Source organism: Spinacia oleracea, chromosome 5 (assembly GCF_020520425.1).
Source record: "Spinacia oleracea cultivar Varoflay chromosome 5, BTI_SOV_V1, whole genome shotgun sequence".
NCBI classification, from domain to species: Eukaryota; Viridiplantae; Streptophyta; class Magnoliopsida; order Caryophyllales; family Amaranthaceae; genus Spinacia; species Spinacia oleracea.
The window spans coordinates 113,652,403-113,676,587 of record NC_079491.1 but is presented as its reverse complement, the minus strand read 5'-3'; positions in this window follow the sequence as shown (position 1 = coordinate 113,676,587).

The following is a 24,185-nucleotide window of genomic DNA, read 5'->3' as shown; positions in this document are numbered from 1 at the left end:
GAAGATGACCTCAAGGTAAAGTTTCAATCTTTTTATTGATATATTATTTTTGTCTTTATTTTAAGGTTGTTTAACCAATGTTGGAATAAACATCAATTTTATTGATTATCTTTGTGTTTATTTTAAGGTCTTGATTTTAAAATAAAGTTGTGATATTAGGTATTGATTATTTTAAGGTATTGATTTTAAAATAAACATGAATCGGATTATTCCACAATCTAATAAAGTTGGACCAAGAATAAAACGAACCTGAGCAATTTCCCCACTCACTGAGTAACGGGTCACTGCTTTCTCTCTCTTCAACCCAGCAATCTCAAAGCTTCAGCATCAACTTTTGATTTGCTTCTGCTAAGCTTGCATTCTTCTTTGCTGCTACCCTATGCTCAAGATAATATCTTCTTTGAAGAAAGATTTGATGGTAACTTTATTTTTCATTTATTCATTTTCCACCTTTTTAATATTTCTTCACTTTTATATACAGTACTTCTTATGTGTTATGAAAAAAACGTAGAGTAGGCTAAAAGAAAAAAAAAAGTACTGGGCATTACTCATTACTCTGTAATTAGCAAAGCAACCTATTAAAGAGTAGAAGTAAACAGGCCAAAAAATACAATTGAAAGTACTACGAGTACTATATAATGCACAAACAATTAAACTACAATATTTGAGGAAATTCTTTGTGCCCATGTCTTCAATATTCTTTGCCTTTATTCAATTTATTCAATTCCTTTTGGGGAATTTGTTTGAATTTTGCCTCGAATGTGTTGTGCTTTTCTATAGGAAATTATGGAAGTTGATTTTGCTCCTTTGTTTGTGTTTTGCAGATTTATCAAGAACATAACATTAGTGCAACGAGTAAACTCAATGTACTGCAAATTCTCCTGTTTATATGTTTACTTCATGGACTGCTAGTAACATTTTGATGAGGATGTTGCTTTTCATGGGAGCTGTACCTATTTTTGTGAATAGAATTAAGCAACTTTTGTAATTTAAGTACTTTTGACTTAAAAAAAATAAACACTATATTGTTTTAATATTTAGATGTTTTTAATAGAGATTGAGTTAAATTTTTCTTTAAAAGAACTTTGGGAATAATTTCTCTTGCCTATTATTTTAGGTGATTAGATGTAGTAACACACTTTTTAATTTTCATATAATTTTGCACGCATCGCGTGCATATAAGACTAGTATTTAAGAACGGAGGGAGTACTTATATCTCTTAAGTAGTTTAACAATTAAAAGAACAAAAAAGATAATAAAAGAACACATAGTATATTCCAAAAGCACAACAAAATAAGACACTAAAGAACATCACGAAAGATACAAATTAAGAGAACATAACATTTTTTGTGATGTATATCACGTGCACAAAGCTCATTGTACCGTGTGTACAAAATGTGATTGTAATATTCTTCATTTTTCATCTTCTTTTCCAGTTGCCATTTTTCATTTTCTAATACTACATATTATTTTATTTTGCTAATGAATCATTTTAGTCATTAAAAAAAATCTAGAAATACGGTTTTAGAGGGAGAAAGACGAGATACTTTTTGAGAGAAAAAGATGAGAAGGTTTTAGAGAGTGAAAGAAAGAGATATAAAAAAAATACACCACACTAACTCTCCATTATTGAAAGTGGGAAAATTATTGCAAATGTAAGTTCAATTGATCTAGAATATGAAGATGTTTTTGTTGCTGATGAATTTGTTCAAGATGTAGAAGACATGTTTTTACAAATTTTAGTGATCAAACAACTTTTTTGCATAATATATTGATTGTTTGTATGTTTTATGAATTTAATTGTTTGAATTGCATGAAATTTTAATTGATTAACTGGTTTAGTGAGGAGATAGAACATAAACTACACTTTTTTCTGTGTAAATTGTTCTTTTAAGCTTTTTATGTTGTTATTTTGTTGCTTATTTTTCTATTTCAATGTGTTCTTTTCTCTATTTATTGAGGAGAGAGAAAGTAAATGATTTTGCCTCTCTATTTATTTTATTTTTAATAATTATTTTATTTTTTAAGTGTTCCTATTGTTCTTTCTTTCTTCTTTCTTTCCGTGTTCTTTCCTGTTGCTTTACGGACGCAAGCTTCCAAACTGACAAAAAGATTTTAGATCACAATATTGGTTTGTCTTCTTCTTCAACAGAGGGGCAGTAAGCTAGAAAACTGCTAAGCAAAGCACCATTGCAGATTCTACAACTGAAGCGGAGTAGATTTTGCGCATGAGGCAACAAAAGAAGTTGTTTGGCTTCGTAAGTTCTTCGGAGAACTTGGTGTAGTCCCTTCATTTAAAGGGCCAATATCTCTCTGTTGTGATAATAATAGAGTTGTTTCCCAGGCCAAAGAGCCTAGACACCACCAAAAAGTCAAACACGTACTTCGTAGATTTCACCTCCTACGAGATAGATGATTCGCATGAGGAGGTTTACATGAAACTTTCAATTCGTTGAAAGAGAAGAAGTAGAGATAAGCAACATTAGAACTAACGACAACATCACAGATCCATAAACTAAACATTTGTCGTAAGCGAAGCACAACTTGCACACAGCAGTTATGGGAATCAAGCATGTTGGAGAATGGCTTTGATATCATTTAAATGTTGTTAGACTTTAAAGACTTTGTAAAAAATTTATGGTTAACCACTCATCGAAATTGAGCCTTGATCTTCTTCCTCTTATATATGTTTCTGCTCCTACTGCTTCTTTTTCGGAGGGTTTGAGGGAGAGTGGTGGGGCGGTTGTGGAGGTGATGGCCAACGGTGCCGCTTTGAAGAGGCCGGAGAAGAGAGGGAAATGTTCTCTCATTCTTGCCGACTTGGGCTTGATGTTAGCCCCTTATTCTCTCTCTTTGCTGACCCAATCAACCATGGTCCAGCTCCCAACACCACCGCCACCACTGCCTTCCCCAACTAGCAGCACCACGCCACCTTACTTCTCTTTCCCATTCCCTCATCGTGAACTCCATATATTATCGACCAACCTTCCTTCCCCCATCCACCCTAATCTCTCTTTGTGTTGATTGCGTACTTAAGCTAGTTTTTTAGCTGGATTTGAACGCACTTTGAGTTTGATTAGGTTCTGAAATACTCCCTTTAAGTTCAACGCAAAATATCTTCCGCTGGGTATTCTCTTATTCAACAAATATTTATGGGAAACTTGAAAAATAACTTGAAGATTTTTCTAGGTTTCTCAAATGAAAGTAAAATGATGGTGGTGGTTGTAGGACGGTGGTGGGTTAATGGAAGAAGGAAGGAGAGAGAATAAAGAAAAGGGTGGGTTTAGTGGGTTAATTGATGGGTTATTTGTTTGTAATGGGTAGGTTGATTAGGGGGGTTAATTAGACGTTAATTGGTTGATTATGAGGTTTGACATCATAAAGGTATTTCGTGTATTAAATTTTGAAATATGGGTATTTTGGGTGTTAAGTTTTGTTTTAGGGATATTTTATTTATTATGGAACCCCGAGGGACACTTGGTGAATTAATTTAAAACCCGAGGGACATTTCATGAAAAAACCGTTTTTATTTCCTTTGATCTAGAAAACCACCAATACTCTTCTATGGTGACTCTCTTTTAGGATAACAACTAGTATATTACCCGTGCGATGCACGGTTTATAATCTAAATATAAAAAATAAATTTATACGAAATTTTAAAAAAATGGTAGATAATTATCATCAAAATAGAGCTATAAATATCCTCCTAAATAAAATTAATGATGGATAAATTTGTTATTGCCCCAATGGGTGTCTGATTTATTAAGAAAAATAAAACAAATAAGGATATTTACATAAAAAAATTATTTTCATACACAATTTTCACATGTGTCAAACATAAAGTTATTCTCATCTACCCTTAATTTGGATAGTCAGAACGACTTAATACTTTTCCCCCATGTACATCATTTCCGATCACTTAATATCTAACTCCACCATTTACTTTATTCATCTAGAGATTACTTTGAGGCGGGAGAGGATTCCACACTCGTACAACTACCTGCCTTTTAAAATTCTCATCCTCATCCCCGCCACCAACGATAGGAACGGTACTCACCCCTCTCAATCCCCGTCAAAGGCTACAAAATAAAATGCATCCCCGCTCCATCACCCACCCAAGAATCGACACCCACCTCAAACGCACCCCTAATCCTTAACTTATTTTTTTTTAACAATTAGAGAGTTTTGGATTTTAAACCTCTATTCTAGAGTCTCGGCAAATTTAGTTGTGAGATTAAAATATTTGAGTAAATAAACAAAACGTTATAATATGTATAGGTTAGTAGTAAAAGAAATATTGATACACTCATAATCAATTAGATCAAAGATACGCGACATCATCACCACGTCACCCGTGGAAAATACCTATTTTAACCTCATCACCACCAAACTTTCCTCCATTCCAACCCACTTGGGGCGAATGTGGAGGGAGTTGTTTCCCCCCCAAAAACTCGTCCACTAACTATCTAACATATCTATATACGGTAAAGAATTCACTCCATCTTTCAGCTAACTTTTGAATATATTGACATAAATTTATTATTAAAATTGAGCAATTAGCTATAATATTGATTAAAATATTTTAATCACTTGGGGCGGATGTGCGTGTATTTCCCAAAAAAAAACCCACCCACTGATTGTCTGGCATTTCTATATTCTGTAATAATTTCTTTTGTCTTTCAGCTAACTTTTGAATATAGTGACATAGGTTTATTATTAATATTGAGGGATTAGCTAAAATATTGATTAAATATTTTAAAAAGTTAGAAACATAATTAGGGTTGGGTGAATGTTCTCTTATCCAATAAATTGAAACTCGATCCATCACCACGGTGGGTACATGTTATCATTATACCTGCTCACCAACACGAAATCTCTATTTGTTAGTCATATTAGCCAATCATCTATGTTTATATTCCTTGTCAGCCCAAACTAAAATTCAAACTCGTCCCATCATCAAGTATGATGCATGGTTTACATATCAAATTTTTAATTTTACACAAAATTTTATATATAAATGATGTTGTAATCCTTTACATTAACATATAAAAAATATTTACATTCTTGTAAACATATTAATAATTAATTTGTTATAATACAAGATACTACTTCGTACAAATATCCCAATCTTAGGGTATTGAATTCATATCCCTTTTTTTTCACGATATCCGGCGCGAGCTCCGCTTTAAATCTTTGTTAACTCTTATATATTATAATAAATAACCATCTATATATTATACTAAAAGAGAGGAAATCAATGTGGTGATGACAAATGTCACTCATTGATTCGCCTCTCTTTTAATATAATAAATAATTAAATATATAATATAAATAATCAATTAATAGAATATATGTAAATATAGAGAATATATGTAAATATTCTAGCAAATCAATTATTAATCCTTATAAATTATTTGTTTACATTAAATAATTATTCTTTCTATTTACACATTAGTTAATCAAATCAATGTGATCTCATGAATCTATATGCTATAATAATACTCTTACAAGATACGTAGTATATAACTTATCCAAAAACAAAATGATATAATTATGTTAAGTTCAACGATTATTTATATTTCTTATCCTAATATAAGAACTATGGTTTTGGATCCTCTATAGTTTTAAAATAACTCTACGAGGTAGAGTTTGAGCATATATACCACTGAATAAAAAAATCAATGTTTCATATATTATCTTTCAAAAATTCCCCCTATTTTTTCTCATCAATATGAGCCATTAATTTTAAAATGTATTGTTTATATACAACATTACATCGTAGAGTTTTATTAAAACTCTAGAGGATCCAGACTCAAGAACTATATACTTGAACTATTATGTTAGTAAAGAACTATTATACTATACTAAAGTTAAGATAAGTATATGGAGTTTAAGATCGTTTATACATTATAGATATAAAACGTGAAAGAATCTATTTGATATATGGGTAAGTAACTTATTATATGAAGGTTGTAAAACAAATAAGTATAAGATGTATAACAAATAAATATACAATGTGGATGTCTTATAAAAATGTAGAATACACTTTTAATTTTACAAATAAAATCTCGATACGGAGTATTTATTTTGTTTGAGTCAATATGTAAAAATTATTATGCACCTAATTTATGTCGTTATTTTTTTATCTCTCTATTGCATGGTATGGAATATTTACTTTATTTGAGACAATTTGGTCAAATTATTATGCACCAGTTTTGTCATTATTGTTTATGTACAACTGATATATGATATTAATATTACTATAATAGGACTTTACTAAATTCGACTCAATATCACAATATTCACAACCATACGACAATGATTTGTCCAACATATTAATAAAAGTTCGTAAACATCTTTTAGCATGTATTAAAATAATTTACCTTTTTTTTTACTAATGACTAACTGTATGTACTATTAGTTTTTATATAGAATTTGTGTCATTGAGGATATGTATAATGAATGTTTACCTTTTGCTTCAATAAACAAAGTAGTCTTTAACAAGTTTGTCTAAAACATGATTATTTAAAAGAAATTGTTTAATTACTTAGCATCTTTTCTCTCTCACATTTATAATTTTCTCCTTATCGTTTCATTAATAGTTTCTTAATCTTTTAAATGATTGAGAGTCTACTTCAATATAAAAATATTCACAACCATATGACAATGATTGTCTAAAATATTCAAAAGTTAACTGAAAGGCAAAATTATTTACCGAATATAGATTGTCAGTGGGGCTGGATTTTTGGGAGTAACCCCGATCACCCGCTTGAAGTGGGCGGGGATGGAGGAAAATTTGGTGGGTGATAGGGTTACAAAACGTATTCGTACGTCACGGGTGACGGAGCGAAGATGAATTTTAGATTGGACTAGAGTTGGTCATGGGCGGGAATACCCGCTAGACCCGACCCGCTCGACCCGTTAAAGTAGCGGGCTTGGACAATGTTTTTTAAAAAAAATCGAAAGTTGGGAGGGCCAGGTCCAGCCCGTTAATAAAAATGGACGGGTTACGGCACACAAAATTTATTAACAGGCAGGCCCGCCCAGCCCGCTAAATTTAAATAAACTTACTTCTTGTAATTCTGATAATCTGATTGTAGAACATTTTGGTCTTCTAGAGTATGTATCTAATTAATTAATTAATTAATAATTATCTATTGCCTAAAAGAAAGTAGGAAACCCTAGAGCCAACCTAACACTTTAATTTCACAAAAGAGTCGCCACCCACCCTTAGTCTCTTACTCTCTTACGTTCTTCACTACATCTTCATTCTTCTCCATTCCTTCTCCATCTACGAAGTAACTTACCAGTAGGTACAACAGGATTAATTTATGTTTTATTCTATGACAAATTTTCCTTGAAAAAATTATATTACGCTTTCGTAAGCCCATTAGCCCGCTGGCAGCCCGCATTTTATGTACAGGGCGGGTGAGAGAAATAAATATATTATTTAGCGGACGGGTAAGGGCTGTATTTTTAAGCCTGTTGGACAGATTTTTGGAAGGTTGCCCGTCCTTTACCCGTCCAAACCCGCAAACGATCAGCTCTAGATTGGACCTGCCTGCCTCGCTTATCGTTCATCTAATTGATTATGAACTTATCAACATTTCATTTACTGCTAACCTACACATTACTATGTTTTGTTAATTCACACAATTACTCTAATTAATCAAACAACCGAATTATCGATGACTCTATACTAAAATTCAAAACTCTCTTACCAAAAGAAAATGTTTAGCCTAGAAGTGAGTTAATTTGAGGTGGATTTGGAACACGAATGGGTGATGGAGCGGAGATAAATTTATTTTTTACCCCATGAGAAGGGGATTGGGAGGAGTGGGGGTGTTTTTATAATTGTGGGTGGCGGGGATAAAAATGAGCATTTTAGGCGGTAGGAGTTTGGAGGTCACGCCCCGCCTCAAACTCATATATAACTGAATAACGTAAATGGTTGGAGTAAGTGTTAGGTGGTCGGGTAATGAAGAATAAGGGCAAGTATTAAGTGAGTATTACTATAGAAGTTAAGGTTGGATGATAATAACTTTATGCTTGCCACAAGTCATGAATGGGGATGAAATAGTTTAGTTTAGATGCCCTTTTTTGTTTTTAAAAAATAAATAAATAAGACATCGAGTGAAGCAATAACACATATTTCCATCATTAATTTTAATTAGGAGAATACACATATATAAGCTCTATTTTGATAATAATGGTCTATTATAACAATTTAGATTTCATATAAATTTATATTTAGATTATAAATCGTGCATCGCACGGGTATTATACTAGTTGTAATCTAAAATCCATCACCTACACCCACTTAGAGTTGAATATGGTAGGCTATTTGCATATTAATAAATTAAGACATTCTCTATTTATTTACACATGCGAGTGTTAGTTTAATATGGTAGACATGTACTACACTATCGTAAAATAATCCTCCACCCCATTGTGTAAAATAATGCAATGGGGTGGAGAGGGGGGAGTTTAGTTATGTAAATGTCATATGGAATTTAAGAATTCAGTTTTGGATTTATCCTTGTCTAACTAAGATAAATTTATGTTAGGTGGCTAGTCTAAAATAGGCTTAAAATATTGGACGTGAGATATTAGAAGTAGTATTTTATTCCATATTAATGTTAGAGCACATGAAATTATTTTAATATGGAAATGATTGTTACAGTATTTTTTTACTATATTTAATTCACCAATTCTTAAATGGACTTGGTCCACACTAAATTTATTGTGAACCATGTCTTAAAATAAAGTCAATAACTTATTCCCAATTTATTTTGCCATTTTATTAAGATTATTATGATAAAAATGTCAAATTAGTATCGTTGATACATGATATGTTTGAATAATGTGATTTTAAGTCACAATTCGCTTTTAAAAATTTAGAGTTACTATGCTTCAAAAAATGGTTACTATGTCTAAGAATTTTAGTGTTTAGTTTAGTATAGTTACTATATGAACAATAAAGGTCACTATGAGTGTAAGAAGGGTACTAGAGAAAACTATTAATTTTGGGTCCACACTAATATTATTGTGGACCAGGTCCACGCAAGAATAATCCTACTTAATTATTATGTACTTTTTATATTTAGTAATAAAGTCCAAGATATTAATTTTTTAATTACTTTTTTTAATTAAAAGAGAGGCGAATCAATGAGTGACATTTGTCATCACCACATTGATTTCCTCTCTTTTAGTATATTACTAGTATAGTACCCGTGCGATGCACGGTTTATAATTTAAATATAAATTTGTATGAAATTTAGAAGACAATTATCATCAAAATAGAGTTTATAGATATTCTCCAAATAAAGTAATTTTAATAATGGATAAATTTGTTATTGTTCATGTGGTGTCTTATTAAAACAATTAAAACAAATAAGGACACATATATAAAAATATTTTCATATTCATTCACCACTTGGGTCGAGCATAAAGTTATATCACCCACCCTTCACTTCCATAGTAATACCCACTTAATACTCGCACAGTCGCCCCGTCAATCTCATGACTCGATCACTTAACACCTATCTAGATCATTTACTTTATTGAGTTAAAAATGACTTTGAGGCGTGGCAAAGCCTGCACAACCACACCCGCCTACAATTCTCATCTTCATCCCCTCCATCCACGATAGGAACGACACCCACCCCTCCCATACCCTGTCTCGAGGTACAAAATAAAATTCATCCCCTCTTCATCACCTCCCTTCCCCTTTTTCCACACTGATCCCTAGACTCGACTTTTTTTTTGGGTAAGAGAGTTTTGAATTTTAAAACTCTATTATATAAAGCCTATGAAAATTCGTTTGTCTAATTAGAGTAATAAACAAAACATTATAATATGTAAGTTAATAGTATTTTTTAAAAATATTTTCATAATCAACCATATGAAGGATTAGCGACTCGGACGGGTCCAATCTAAAATCCATCACCGTCCCTTCACCCGGAAAGAATACATTTTTTAACCCCATCACCCAATAAAATTTCCTACATCCCCTCTCACTTGGGACGGATGCACAAGGGATCTCCCAAAAAGCTCGCTCTACTGACAATCTGACATCCCTATTTTCGATAAAGAATCCAATTTTACGTTCAACTAAATTTTAAATATATTGACATAAGTTTATTATGAAGTAGCAAAATTGATTGTATTAGCTTTAATATTGAAAAATATATTTAAAAGTGACATACATAATTAGGATTTGGTGAGTGCTCTCAAATCCGATCAATTCAAACTCGCCCCATATATCACCAAGGTGGGTACATATTATCTTTATAACCATCCACCCAAAATTTGTTTTTGTTAGTCTACATTAGTCAATCATCTACGTTTAACTTTCTCATCAAACCAATCTAAACTCAAAACTCGTCCCATCATCAAGTGTGATTTACCATTTACATATATAAATTTTATTTTGCATGAAATTTTAAAGCGATATTGCGATCATTTACATTAATATATAAAAAATATTTTTTATTGCAAACATATTAATAATAAGAAAGTTTATCATCTAGATCATTTGACTTTAGACATAGTTGATTACGATATATTAGTCAAAATTTCAATAAACATGCTCTTAAGACTTCAATAATATGAGTGAATAAATTATTATCCGTGCTCCGTATAAAAATGTTATGATAATGAAAATGTGGCAAAAATGTTTTTGACATTTAAGATTAAGTATAAGATTCGTACTAAACAAATTATATGGCCAGGGGGCTCATTTTGTTAGTTAACAAAGGGCCTATAAAATGTTTGAGACAAACTTGTTAAATACATTAAATCAATAGTTAACTTTTGTTATGCATATCCGTATTCATTATATGAAAAAAATTCTTAAAAAGTTGATAGTATTATAATAATATAATTGATAGTCAAAGTTAAACTATTATAAGATTTTTCTATATTGGTTATAATAAATTGTATGCAAAGATTTTTCATTGGATTACAAATAATAACCGATCAAACGAACGTTCGAACATATCCATACTTAGTATATGACGTAATTTCTAAACGAAACTTGATATTACTTACAATTAGTCATTATTTATATTATAAGAGAGACAAATCAGAGAAAGACATTTGTCATCTCTACACCGACTTGCCTCTCTTTTAGCATAGTACAAAACAGAGTATAAAGATTTAAATTAAGATATTTATTGACATGAGTAAATAAGTAATTCTTAGTATAATCGATTATTACATAAGTAATAAGAAAATTTTAGTTAAAATATATACAAATTATACTAATTATTTTACCATATGTTAGTTACCCACTTACAAATATTATAAAAGAGGAACATCAGAGCGGCATTTATCAGGTCCACAACATTTTCCCGCTCTTTTATATAGTACTCCTTATACATATGGTTGTTGAAAATGGACTAAAATATAAGTCAATTGTTTAGCCTAAAATATTTGGAGGAGTTTTTTTTAAGTAGAGAGGACTACATGTTAGTCGCGCATCATTTTTCTTTTTTTACTACTTCTTCCTCTTTTTTTTGGATAAACTTATTATATTTTCACGGTTCTTAGTAAATAACTTCAACTATTAATATCTTAAATTATCAATCAGTAAAAATTATTTTTATTTTTTAAAAAGATGGTAGCATTATTTAAGTATTTAGATAAATTCAACAAAATTGTACGAAGTACATGACTATGTGCATCATAAAGTATTAATAATCACCAAAAGACAGAAAAATTAGAGGTACGTATGAATATAATAGCTAGTGTAAAAATAAAATAGTTGCATCTAAAAACTTTAGGAATTACGTAGTAAAGTAGTAGATAGATTATATTACACAAGTTTTGCTCATGTTTAGAGAAGTTCCATAATTTTTTAAATGTAGTAAAATATTACTATCAATGGCGGTTATAATTATCGAATTTAGTTGCTAAATATACTACGTATAAAATATAATCAATGTCAGTTATAATTATCGCATTACTTGTTAAAATATTATGGAGTACTATTGTAATTTTTTTTATATACTCTTATTCACTTGATTGATTTTCTAATTTATTTGTATTCGAATTATGTAAGTACGAAATACAAATAAGCAGATTACTCTTGATTTTTTATAAAAATAATACTACGTACTTCGTACAATGGATTAACTTTTTATAAAAATATAATCTTATATTGGTTATATTTATTACCAAATAGAGAAAAGATATACGTAGTATAATTTTTTTTCAAAAAAGATCTCAATGTATAGAATGAAATCTTTTTTATATTTTATTTTAAGAAATAGAAAATAAAATATTTTGACGTGGTAAATGTTAACAAAGTAATTATAGATTCCATTATTTTATTTTTATTTTATAATTTTTTTATATCTATAAGAGGGACCAATCAATGAGTGACATTTGTCATCACCACATTGATTTCCTCTCTTTTAGTATAATATATAGACTAGTTTAGGGCCCGTGCAACACACGGCTAATACTAAAACAATTTATTATTTTAATAGTAACAAAAAGGCTTGTGATATTAGGAAAACATGAAAGTAAAAAGGATATATAAAAAAGTATAAATTCAAAGTTGCGTAAAAAAAATATTCAAATGAACTAAATTTGCATATTACTATACAAAGTTAAATATTATAATCGTTTACTTGTATGTAGAACGATCTAAAAACGTTAACCAAACCCGAATGACTCAAGACTAATTTTCGAAAAGACCCGAGCATAACCGAGTTAGTCAAATACAACATATTTTGAATTGAGCAAAATCTTGATAAATAAACTTATATGTTAGTCTACTTACCATGTATTATTATTTTAGTTAACATTCTTACTTTCCAGTTACCATGTATTATATTATTAATAGTAGACTAACATTAGAAGTTCATTTATCAATATTTTTTTATATTTCTTATCAGATTAAAAAGTTATAATAATACATAAATAAAATTATATCGTAAAGGAAAAAATAATATTGATTTAGCTTTCCTCCAGTAATATATTATGCAGTACACATATATGGTAATTAAAATATATTTTTATCTTAGTTACCTAAAAAAACGTAATATAATTTATTTATTTTAAAGTAAAAAAATAAATAAAGATTTTGGCGGGAAAAAATCGCACCAGGAAATGACACGTGTCATTCCTGGTGTCTCTTTTAGTATATAGTAATAGAAGATTATTATTTTAATAGTAATTAAAAGACTTGTGATATTAGGAAAACATGAAAGTCAAAAGGATATATGAAAAAGTATAAATTTAAAGTTGCTTAAAAAAAATATTCAAATGAACTAAATTTGCTTATTACTATACAAAGTTAAATATTATAATCGTTTACTTGTATGTAGAACGATCTAACAACGTTAACCAAACCCGAATGACTCAAGACTAATTTTCGAAAAGACCCGAGCATAACCGAGTTAGTCAAACACAACATATTTTGAATTGAGTAAAATCTTGATAAATAAACTTATATGTTAGTCTACTTACCATGTAATATTATTTTAATTAACATTCTTACTTACCAGATACCATGTATTATATTATTAATAGTAGACTAACATTAGAAGTTCATTTATCAATATTTTTTTATATTTCTTATCAGATTAAAAAGTTATAATAATACATAAATAAAATTATATCATAAAGGAAAAAATAATATTGATTTAGCTTTCCTCCAATAATATATTATGCAGTATACATCTATGGTAATTAAAATATATTTTTATCTTAGTTACCTAAAATAACGTAATGTAATTTATTTATTTTAAAGTAAAAAAATAATAAAATATTTTGGCGGGAAAAAATCGCACCAGGAAATGACACGTGTCATTCCTGGTGTCTCTTTTAGTATATAGTAACTAGTATAGTACCCGTGTGATGCACGGTTTATAATCTAAACATAAATTTATATGAAAATCTGGTAGACAATTATCATTAAAATAGTGCTTATAGATATTCTCTTAATTAAAAAAATGACGAGTAAATTGTTATTTCCCCTTTCAGTATCTTATTTATTTTAACAAAAATTAAACCAAATAATGGTACATGGACTAAATTATTTTCATCCCCAATCATCACCTCCTGGTAAACATTAATTTATCTCAATCACCCTTCCTTTCGATAGTCATACTCACTTAATACTCGCTTTATTTACCTCATTATTTGATCACTTAACTCCTACCCACCCCTCCCGTTCCCCGTCTCGAGAGGCCGAGTACAAAATAAAATGCATCCACGTGTCAGGTTATGATACATATGAATAAACATAAATCATGCGGAAAAACCATAAAGCCAGGAAACATATTATTAACACATAATCATTTAGCATAATTCAGATGCATACACTTTGTAGCGTGCCCTCCCTAGCTGCGCCCGATGTAGGGGAATACATTTAAACATAATAACATGTGCGGAACAATCCCCAAAGCCCGGAAACATGTATAAAGCACATATTAAGCAAACTTACATTTGAAACGTGTTTTCCACAATAATCTGTCAACGAACACGAACAAAGAACTCCACTTGTCGTTCCTCTACTTGGTTCACCGACACGATCAGATCCGTCTTGATAATCGTAGCTTAGACAATTGATCAAGATACTTTGCTTTTGGGAAGAACTCACTTTGGAGGCACAGAGAGAATTGTGTATGTGTTGGAAACTAGGTTGTAAGGTTATATCATTAACCTTACTAACCGACCAAGCAAGAAGCAAGGCCGGCTAGCAAGCCGTGCGAGCCAAGCAACGGACACACGCCCGCGTGCCCAGCGACACACTGCAGGCCGAAGCCCACAGTGCGCGCGCCGAGCAGCTGGGCCGTGGGCCTTGCTCGCTCGTCGCTGCTGTTGCGCTATTGCTTGTTGCTGCGTGCTCGCGCCCAATGGGCTTGCCTCGCTTGCCTTGGCTCGCGAGCTTGCTGGCTCGTTGGGCCTTGCACGCTTACGTGCTTGGCTCGACGGGCCGGCAACTCTGATGCCCTTCGTATTCGCGATTTAATATATTTCTGATATATTATTTATCGTTTCGTATACGACGAATCACCGTCGTACGATACGATTTATTCGTGTCGCCCAGCTTACGAATATTCGTGATACGATATACGATTCCGATAAAGGTCGTATCGTATAATACGTTTCCAACTAATTCCCGAAAAGCTATTAAATGAATTTCCGATTCATTTAATCCGGTGATCTGTTACGTGTCATTAGTGTGACCTTGTAGGTTCAGTTAAGAGTAAGTTGTGAGTTCAATATCCATTAGAACTCACTGATCGGAAGCATTGCTCCAGCTAGCTGTTCCGATCACTTGATCTCACTGAATTAATTGTTCGCAATTAATCTGAACCTTGGTATTAGACTTAATGCACCATGGGTGAAGGACATATTTCCTTCAATCTCCCACTTGTCATTCAGACAAGTGTGCATCCACATTCCTTTGTCACTTAGTGTTACTTACTGAACATAAGGTAAGATCCAAGCCATCCTTATTAGGTCCAGAAGTGTTTCTCGGATTACAGAGTTTAACTGTCAAACTTTTGCAGAAGGTTAAGCCTAACCATTCTGAGCACGGCCATGCATTTTACAGTATCTAACTCTCCGAGAGGCCTTGTTACACAACAACACCATATCCTATGAAAGATAGGAGGACAATCCATTCTTGCAATCTATGAACACTCACTTTGATTCATAGTACGCCCAATAACTGCTTTTATAGCCTCCTTTTACGGTGCGACGTTTAGCTAGTATCAAAGCGAACTAATTCTCAAACGAGCAGACATAATCGCTCATGTTCTGAGGAACGGTTTCTAATCACTATTAATGAGAACTACCTATGACATGACTTTAATCTCTTAAAGCGTTCTCATGGTCAATCCGATACAAGATCCAATAAGTTTCTATGCAAAAGATTCTGACATCCAGTCACTCTAGTTCAAGAAACAAAACTAAGTAATCTACTTGCAATCTAATCTTCATTAGTCATTGGTCGTCCACCTTTCAATGACCTGGATTAGGGATCCTTTGTGACTTCAATATTCAAGTGCATTTATGGGTGTTTCTTTGTCAAAGAATCCATCTTGACATCCCATTTAAATGATTTGAATCACATGGACTTATCATTTAATTCTAAACCTTAATTAAATGAATATGAAATAAATAAATTTCCTAAATATGAAATGGTTAAACCAATTGTTTTAAACATAGATCTAACAGATGTTCTAAAACAATTCTTAGAAAATCAAAGTCATTCTCCAACATGCTTGATTCCCATGGTTGCTACATGTGCATTGTGTTTCACTTGTGGCAACGGTTTAGTCAATGGATCCGCAACGTTGTCATCAGTTCCAACCTTGCAAATCTCGATTTCCTTTCTTTCAACGATCTCTCGAAGTATGTGAAATCGCCGTAGTACGTGCTTGGACTTCTGGTGGTTCCTAGGCTCCTTTGCCTGGGCAATGGCTCCGCTATTATCGCAATACAAAGCCACTGGTCCTTTAATGGAGGGGACAACACCAAGTTCTTCGATGAACTTCCGAATCCAAACAGCTTCCTTTGCTGCTTCTGAGGCAGCAATGTACTCGGCTTCAGTTGTAGAATCCGCAATAGTGCTTTGCTTAGCACTTTTCCAGCTTACTGCTCCGCCGTTGAGGCAGAACACAAACCCAGACTGTGATCTGAAATCATCTATGTCGGTTTGAAATCTTGCGTCCAAATAGCCCTTAACAATCAACTCATCTGTACCACCATAAACCAGAAACTAATCCTTAGTCCTTTTCAGGTACTTTAGGATGTTCTTGGCAACTGTCCAATGCGCCTCACCTGGTTCTGACTGTTACCTGCTCGTTGCACTGAGTGCGAACGAAACATCCGGCCTTGTACAAATCATGACATACATGATGGATCCAATAGCCGAAGCGTATGGAATTCCACTCATCTTTCTACGCTCATCAGTGTTTTGGGACACTGATTCTTGCTTAGATATACGCCATGTGAGATGGGTAGATGGCCTCTCTTGGCTTCCATCATATTGAACCTAGCTAGCACTTTGTCAATGTAAGTGCTTTGGCTTAGTCCAATCATCCTCTTAGATCTATCCCTATAGATCTTGATGCCGAATATGTACTGTGCCTCTCCTAAGTCCTTCATTGAGAAACACTTCCCGAGCCAAGTCTTTACAGACTCCAACATAGGAATGTCGTTTCCAATAAGCAGTATGTCGTCAACATACAAGACTAGGAATGCAATTTTACTCCCACTGAACGTCTTGTATACACAAGATTCGTCCTGATTCTTGATGAAGCCAAACTTATTGACTGCTTCATCAAATCGTTTATTCCAACTCCTTGATGCCTGCTTTAGTCCGTAGATGGACTTCTTAAGCTTGCATACCTTTCCTTGGTTCTTTTGATCGACAAAACCCTCCGGCTGTGTCATGAACACAGTCTCTTCAAGAACACCGTTCAAGAAGGCAGTTTTGACATCCATTTGCCATATTTCATAGTCATGAAAAGCGGCAATCGCAAGGATTATCCGAATAGACTTAAGCATCGCGACTGGAGAAAAGGTTTCATCGTAGTCAACGCCGTGAACTTGCCTGTAACCTTTTGCTACCAATCTAGCCTTGTATATGTATACAATTCCATCTTTGTCTTTCTTCAACTTGAAGACCCATTTGCATCCGATAGGTGTGAACCCATCCGACAAATCAACCAAATCCCAGACTTGATTTTCAGACATGGAGTCTATTTCAGATTGCATGGCCTCTAACCATTTAATGGAGCTTGGGCTCGTCATAGCTTTCTTGTAAGTCAAAGTTTCATCACTATCCAATATGAGAACGTCTAAGTTTTCAGTCAAGAGGACGCCTGTCCATCTGTCCGGCTGAAAAATAGTCCTATTTGACCTACGAGGGGCAACAACGTTTTGAGGAACTTTGAGGAACTACTCCCACTGGCTCTTCTAAATACCTTGGAGGTTCATCAACTTGAACTGCTTCTAAAGAGTTCAAAGTTCGTTGTTCGTCTCGAATCTCTTCGAGGTCTATTATTCTCCCACTTGTCAATTTGGAAATATAATTTCTTTCCAAAAAGACACCGTCACGAGCAACGAATACCTTGTTGTCTGACTTGTTGTAGAAGTAATACCCCATAGTTTCTTTTGGATACCCAACGAAGAAACATTTGTCAGATTTAGGTTGTAGCTTGTCGGAAATTAATCGCTTGACATATGCTTCGCAACCCCAAATCTTCAGAAAAGACAACTTTGGAAGTTTCCCAGTCCATAATTCGTATGGAGTCTTTTCAACAGCTTTTGACGGAGCACGATTCAGTGTGAGTGCTGCAGTTTGCAACGCATGTCCCCAGAACCGTAAAGGAAGTTCGGCCTGACCCATCATTGACCTGACCATATCGAGTAAGGTCCTATTTCTCCGTTCCGACACTCCATTCCATTGAGGTGTCCCCGGAGCAGTCAATTCAGAAAGAATACCACATTCTTTTAGATGGTCATCAAACTCGTGGCTAAGATATTCACCTCCTCGATCCGATCTTAGAGCTTTGATTTTCTTGCCATGTTGATTCTCTACTTCATTTTGAAATTCTCGGAATTTCTTAAACGATTCAGACTTGTGCTTCATTAAGTAAATATAGCCATATCTACTGAAGTCGTCCGTAAATGTTATGCAATAGCTGAACTCACCTCTAGCTTTCGTACTCATAGGCCCACATACGTCTGTATGTATTAGCCCTAGTAGTTCGCTTGCTCTTTCTCCCACCTTTGAGAAAGGTTGCTTTGTCATTTTGCCAAGTAAACAAGATTCGCATTGATCAATCTTCGATCGAATGATTCTAGAATTCCTTTCCGTTGAAGTAATTCCATGCGCTTTATGTTTATATGGCCTAATCGACAATGCCACAGAAATGTGAGATCCGAATCACCAGTTTTAGCCCTTTTGGTATTTATGTTATAAATGTGTTTGCTCGTATCTAGCACATAAAAACCGTTTTCTTGTTGTGCTGAACCATAAAACATTCCATTCAAAGCAAAAGAACAACTATTGTCTTTAAATTGAAAACTAAAACCTTTAGAATCCAAACTTGAAACGGAAATGATGTTTCTGGTGATACTAGGAACATAGTAACAGTTTTCTAGTTCCAAAACAAACCCACTAGGCAAAGAAATAAAATAAGATCCTACGGCTAATGCAGCAATCCGTGCTCCATTTCCCACGCGTAGATCCATCTCGCCTTTATCAAGCTTTCTACTTCTCCTTAGTCCCTGTGAATTGGAACATAAGTGTGAGCCACAACCAGTATCTAATACCCAAGAAGTAGAATTAGCAAGATTACAATGTATAACATACATACCTGAAGTAGAAGCAACGTTCCCGTTCTTCTCATCTTCCTTCTTTTTCAAGCAATCTATCTTCCAATGCCCCTTCTTCTTGCAGTAGAAGCATTCAGAGTCGGCAGGAGAACGAGTCGCCCTTTTCTGTTTACCAGAACCGGCACCATTGGACTTGAATGAGGGCGAAGCCTTGCCCTTACCCTTCTTGCCCTTGTTCTTGCCTGATTTCTTGAAGTTCTTTCCCTTACGCACCATAAGCATATCATGCTTATTCTCTTGCTTGAGCTTCTTTTCAGCGGTTTTCAGCATACCGTGAAGCTCAGTAAGAGATTTCTCCATGTTGTTCATGTTGTAATTCAACTTGAACTGATCATAGCCATTATGAAGCGAATGGAGAATGATGTCAATAGCCATTTCATTTGAGAGGTCAGAATCTAGAGCTCTCATGTTCTCAAAGAGTCCAATCATTTTAAGAACATGTGGGCTAACTGGTTCTCCTTTCTTGAGCTTAGTCTCTGAAGGAAATAATGCCCTTGGTCCAAGTATGCATTCAATGTTAAGTCTAATAAATGCGGTTCAGTATTAATTAACAAGTTAATAATTCAGTGAGATCAAGTGCGCTGAATGCCTAGCTAGAGGCCGCTTCAGTTCAAGTGGAATTAATGATATTAATCCACAGCTTACTCTTGACTGAACCCGTAGGGTCACACAAATAGTACGTAAACGGATCAAGTATTTAAAGGCATTAAATACTCCATCTATGGATATTCGGAATCGACGGATCTTGGTTTCAGTGGGAGCTGAGATCGTCACAGGCAAGAAATGAATACTCCGGAAACGATGATATTGCCGGAAACGGAAATATGGATCGTATCGGAAATATAAATATTATCCAAGTCGTAGATGTTGCCGGAAACAGAAACATGGTACGTATTGGAAAATATTATCGGAAATGGAAATATTGCCGGAATCGGAAATATTGCCGGAAACGGAAATATTGTCAGAATCGGAAATATTATCGGAATCAGAAAATAATTCCGGAAACGGAAATATTAAATATTTGTTCGAAACGGAAATTGATTCCGGAATCGGAAATATTGAATATTGTTCGTATCGGAAATGAATTCCGGAATCGAGAATTTAATCGGAAGCGTATCGTACGAATTAGCATCGGACGAGGCCTGCCAGACGAAGGCCCGGCACGAAGCCGGGCCATCGCCCAGCAAGCCAAGCGCAACAACTACACGCCAAGCATACGACCAGGCCCAGCGCAATAGCCAGGCCCAGCCGAAGCTTGGGCGCGCGCGCGGACAAGGCTGCGACAGTGGGCCTTGCGCTGTGCGCTCGGCGTGGGCCGCAAGGCCTGCGTGCGGGTGTGCGGTGCTTGTGCGCCACTCGTGTGTGCTACTCGAATCCTAAGGCTACCGGGATTCGTAATATGATTAAATCAAATCCTAAATGGATAAAGTTTGTTTAATTAGAGTCCTAGTAGGATTATAATTAAATAGATTTGTATTCTAATAGGATTATAATTCCTTTCCATAAACTCTATAAATAAGTGCCTAGGGTCACATATTTATAGAGAGAGAATTCAAGTATTCAAAGTGAGTTTTTGAGAGAAAATTCAGTCACACATTTGCCTATAAAGTGCCGAAAATAATAGTACCTTAAGGGCGATTCTAGTTGGTCAATCTTAAGGCGGATCCGGACGTGCTGTGGACTATCTACGGAGGGAAGACACTTGGAGTCCTAAAGACTTGTTCTTGTTCGGTTCGGGCGCAGCTAGGGAAGGCACGCAACAAAGAGTATGCATCTAAACTATGCTAAATGATTATGTGTAAATAATATGTTTTCCTGGCTTTATGGTTTTTCCGCATGATTTATGAATTGTCATATGTATCATAACCTCACAGTTGTATCACGAGCCTCTTATTATTTTCATAATCTAAATTGCATGAACATGGTTAAATATTACAAATTTGCAAGAATTAAAAGGGGTGATTAATTTTCGTAATTGTTAATTAATTGCAAATTGCGTTTATTTAATTATACGTACGCAGTTTTTCGGCAGTTTCTTCGTTACTCATCCAAATCGAGTGATTTTTGTGTCAATTCCGCATGTAAAAGGCATTCTAAAATTTTGACAAAAATAGTTTTTTTCTGCCGAACCCAGAATTCTCAAATTCGAAGCCTAACTATGACTTTTCGGAGGTTTTCGTTTTTCGAATTCAAAATTTCGTAAATTTAAGATGTTAAATTAAATATTTGCGATTCTTGTTGATAAATCTTGAATTTTTGATTGACCTACTGTATATGTTTAACAAGTTTGAATGCCTAGCCTTGTTAATTATGCAATCTAATTTGTAATTATGATTAATTTGTTGAAAATTAGAATAATTTAGAATTAATTTGATTTTCATAATTAATTATAATTTAATTAGATACCTATGATTAAACACCACCATAAAAATTGTAAATTTATAATAAATTTTAAATTTTTATGACCTAGACTTGAATCCATGTTAATCGGAAATCAATTGAATAATAAATTTATGAAATTAATATTATTTATTATGAAATTAATATTATTTATTAATTTGTCATTAATTTTAAATATAAATTTTTTAAATTTTATGCGATTCGTTCATATAACTTGCACGCACAAAGCAATGGACGCTACGTGTTACCCTTAAGGGGTGTTGTATAGTGCGGGCATGTGACGACGAGCAAGGGAGCTTGTCGCCCATGCGGCACGAATGCAATGAGCAAGGCCATGGTGCACGAGCACAAGGCAGCAGCCCTGCCTTGTGTCGTGGGCCGTGAGCAATGGACGAATGGGCGAGGGCGAAAGCAGGCACAGCAGTCGCGTGTGGGCAGCAAGCGAGCTGCGCCACAACGCGCACTGCCTCGCGCAACCGCGCGGAGCCTCGCGCGCAGCGAGCGCAAGCTCGCGTGCCACGAGTGCTCCGCCCAGCGTCGATGGCTAGCAGGATCGAGCGCGCGCAGCGAGCGCTGGCTCGCACAAAGCGAGCTCTGGCAAGAGCGCGCAGCGAGCGCTGGCCCGCATAAAGCGAGCGCTGGCGAGCGCGCGCAGCGAGCGCTAGCTCGCATGCAGCGAGCGCTGGCGAGCGAACGCAGCGAGCGATGGCTCGCGTGCATCGAGCGCTAGCGCGCGCGCAGCGAGCACCAGCTCGCGTGATGCATTGCGAAGGAAAGCAGCAGCAGCGATGCGACGCAGCGCATGGGCTGCGCGCACATGGCCAGCGATGGCTGTGTGCGTGTGGCCCATGGGCGTACGTTGCGTGGGGTTGTTGTGTTACGATTAGATCGTTTTGAAATTTTAATTTGAAATTTTAATTTGAAATTTTCAGTTTACGTAATTTTAATTAATTTTAAAATTAATAATTTAAATTATTTTCTTGGATTTTAATTTTGAATATTGTAATTATAATAAATTTTATTTATTCTAATTATTTTACTAAAATTAAAATCATGAATTAATTTAAATACGACTGAAATTAAATTAAACCTTTTGGATTCAATTATAAATTTATATGAGCTTTAAATTTTAATTAAATTTGTATGTTTCCGGTTAGACTAGAAATACATTTTTATTTTTAAAATTAGTAAAGCATATGAATTTATTGGTTTAAGTGGGAGCGCTTTTAGTCATAAACTCTTGATTAGGTCTACAAATCCTTAAGGTTAAAACAACTTGATTAGAATTAATAAGGACTGAATAATTGGTAGATTATTGGTGCCCTTGATTAATTGCTGCAAATGTTTACGTGATGCATAATGTGTTTTACTAACCAGCTATGTGGGCCATTCATGATAATGAATGGGTGAATGGTATATATTGTATATGTACTGTTTTGCAGGTTATGAAGTGACTAGTATAGCCCAAATAGGATAGAAAATATGGTCTGCGTACCATTAATTTGAATGTAATTGGTCTAAAGTACCAAAGTTGTTTTTCAATTCAAATATGGTCTGCGTACCATCAAATAGTTGTAATTAGTTTTAATTATAGCTTATCCTATTTGAAGAAAATGGTGCCTCCCACGGAGATTTTCAAGACGGACTTTGAAGTTAAAGCTTCAAGATGAAGTCGGGCCATACTAGATCACATTTATCTTATGCATGTTTTAAGTTATTTATTGTTTTTAAATATGTCTTAAAATGCATGAGATCAAAAGCTTGATTATGTTGCATGATTAAGGATTTTAGTTCACTTAAAATCTAACCAACATAGTAAGAGCCTTAAGTTCCAAACTTAAAAATTGAGTTAAAAGGTGCCATGCCAAAATATACACTTGCTTGGATATCCTTTACATCAATCTAGTAATAGTTTTCGCTCAGCGAGGTGTTACTTATTGGTCCTAAAGGGGCAAGGTACACAAATAATTGTGAGTACATGTTAGTTTTGGTCAAACTCAACGATATAAGTAAGGAGTCCTTTTATGTCGTGGAAAAATTGATAGGTTTACCTAATAAGTTCTTAGACGTACCTATCAACCAAGAATAGTTTCTAGACTATTAGCAAAAGGCTTTTGCTTACCTAAGATGTTTTAGGATTAAGTCGACAAACTGTGCTTAGTTCTTCAATGATTTTAGGATCTTGGAATCATTTTATTCACACCTTCCGGAACAACAAATTCGAATAAAATGCTAATAACTTGTTGTAATTGCATGATTGCTTTAATTTTCAAGTTATTACTCATGATAAATGTTTAGACTTTGCATGCTTCAATGTATGTTTTAATTATTGTTTATAATTAAATATCTTGCACTGCAGTAAATCCTTTTAGAAAGGTAACAGTAAATTTCCTCGATTGGTAGTGAATCCAAGA